The sequence below is a fragment of the Oncorhynchus gorbuscha genome, linkage group LG16 (genome assembly GCF_021184085.1).
Source record: "Oncorhynchus gorbuscha isolate QuinsamMale2020 ecotype Even-year linkage group LG16, OgorEven_v1.0, whole genome shotgun sequence".
Lineage (NCBI taxonomy): Eukaryota > Metazoa > Chordata > Actinopteri > Salmoniformes > Salmonidae > Oncorhynchus > Oncorhynchus gorbuscha.
Genome location: NC_060188.1, coordinates 50,259,588 through 50,262,025, shown reverse-complemented (window position 1 = coordinate 50,262,025; position 2,438 = coordinate 50,259,588). Strand labels below are relative to the sequence as shown.

Below are 2,438 nucleotides of genomic sequence, written 5' to 3'. Positions count from 1 at the left end.
GTCTCTGGTCATGACACTAAAATACAAGCAGAATGTCTAAACAAAGTCAATTCTGGTTCATTCTCAATGACAACATTCTATACTGAACAAAAATAAATGCAACATGTAAGGTTTGTCCCAAAAACTGGAATAAGAGCCCTGAAATATTTCATAAACATATTTCTAATTTTGTGCCCAATCCTGTTAGTGAGCATAACTCCTTTGCCAAGATAATCCATTCACCTGGCAGGTGTGGCATATCAAGAAAATGATTAAAGAGTATGGTCATTCTACAGGTGCATCTTGTGCCGGGGACAATAAAAGGCCACTAAAATGTTCAGTTTTGGGAGTGTGAAATTAGCATGCTGACTGCAGGAATGTCCACCCGAGCTGTTGCAGGAGAATCTAATGTTAATTTCTCTAAGACCATCTCCAAAGTCGTTTTAAAGCATTTGGCAGTACTTCCAGCCGGTCTCACAATCGCACACCAGCCCAGGACCTCCACATCCGGCTTATTCACCAGCGGGATCGTCTGAGGAGTGTTTCTGATAACTAATTCTGATTGTGTGAACCTATGGCTGCACCCTTGCCCAGTCATGTGAAATTCATAGATTAGGGCATCATTAATTTCAATTGACTGATTTTATTTAACCAGGCAAGTCAGTTAAGACCAAATTCTTATTTACAATGACGGCCTCCTGCGGGGACTCAAAATATAGAACACACACACATCACGACGAGAGACCTAAGACACCAACAGCATGGCAGCAGCATTGTACAAACATTATTTGGCACAGACAACAGCACAAAGGCAAGAAAGCAGCCACAACTGTCAGTAAGTGTCCATGATTGAGTGAGAGCTTGAGATAAAATTGTCCAGTTTGAGTGTTTGCTGCAGCTCGCTCCAGTCACCTAGCTGCAGCGAATTGAAAAGATGGGCGACCTAGGGAACTACATATATAAATCTTTGACATTTTTATTTTTGTTCAGTATAGAAGTGAGTTGTCACTCATCCAAGTCTGTTATCCAGGGTGATCTGGTTAATTATTATATACTTGATTAAGTGGCTATTTTCGTGTAGAATGCTGACAGCTGTGTAGAATACATTGCATTGCTAAGATGCTCAAACTTAACTGCACTCACCGACACAGGATAAACTTTAACCCTCATGCCGGCTCTGACCAAACCTGTAAATTGCCTTAACTGTAGCTGCACTTCTCCACATGACCAGACTTCTAGACTTCTCCCATTTTAATGCTCATCCTTAAAATGTCATGTCTGAAATAGACACAAAGGTTGACATACCGTACAAAGGATTATCTAGGCCCCATATGTCAGAGTCAAGGCCCGCGGGCCACATCCGGCCCGCGAGAAGGTTTTTTACGGCCCCTGGGATGATCTTGATTTGTTATTAGAACCGGCCCGCAGACCGCAGCAAGCCGGCAGCCCGCAGATCTTTTACACGCACCAATACTACATTTCCCACAATGCAACGGTGACGCACCGAGCAGTAGGCTGCTTCATTTCAATATTTATTGGCACAGCAGTTGTCAGCATCACAGTAAAATTAACTTTCAGATACCCATCAAAAATGGCAAAACGGAAGGTGGACACTGAGAACCGGGGGTTTCAAACAAGGTGGGAGTCGGAGTATTTGTTCACGGAGGTAGCTGGAAAACCTGTGTGTCTTCTGTGTGGAGAAAGTGTGGCGGTACTGAAAGAGTATAATCTGAGACGACATTATGAAATGAAACACGCGGACAAAAACAAGAATATGGACATGGAACAAAGGCTACAAAAGGCAGAGGAATTAAAACGAGGCCTCAAATCTCGACAGGCTCTGTTCAAAAAAGCCAAATCACAAGGCCAGGCTGCTGTCAAGGCCAGTTTTATTTTGGCAGAAGAGATCGCTAAATCAGCCCGGCCATTTACGGAGGGGATTTCATCAAAAACTGCATGATTAAAGTTTGTGACGAAGAAAAAAGGCAACTCTTTTTAAATGTGAGTCTGAGCAGAAACACCATTGCCGAGAGAGTAGACCAGTTGTCCATCAATCTAAAAGAGCAGCTTGTGAAAAAGGGAAAAGATTTCATTGCATATTCCTTGGCTGTGGATGAGAGCACCGACATTTCTGACATTGCCCAGTTGTCAATTTTCATCCGCGGAGTGGACTCCAGCCTAAGCGTGACAGAGGAGTTTTTGGCTTTACGTCCTATGCATGGCACAACTACGGGGCATGATTTGTATGAAGAGGTGTCAAGATGTGTAAATGAGATGGAGCTGCCTTGGGAAAAACTCGTGGGTTTGACAACCGACGGAGCACCTGCGATGTGTGGACACAGGAGCGGACTGGTGGCGAAGATACGGGAAAAGATGCAAGAGGAAAACGCGACAGGTGAGCTGACAGCTTATCATTGTATCATACACCAGGAAGCGTTGTGCGGTAAAGCCTTGAAAAT

At 43.8% G+C, this 2,438-nt stretch overlaps 1 protein-coding gene across 1 annotated transcript in view; it reads left to right on the top strand.

Moving 5' to 3' along the window:
* Positions 1 to 795: 795 nt before the first annotated feature.
* Positions 796 to 2,438, top strand: part of LOC123999730 (gametogenetin-binding protein 2-like) — a 51,870-nt gene continuing 50,227 nt past the window's right edge. Inside the window, exon 1 of the mRNA XM_046305759.1 lies at positions 796 to 814. The gene's annotated coding sequence lies outside the window, so the exon portion shown is untranslated. The remainder of the gene's footprint in view (positions 815 to 2,438) is intronic.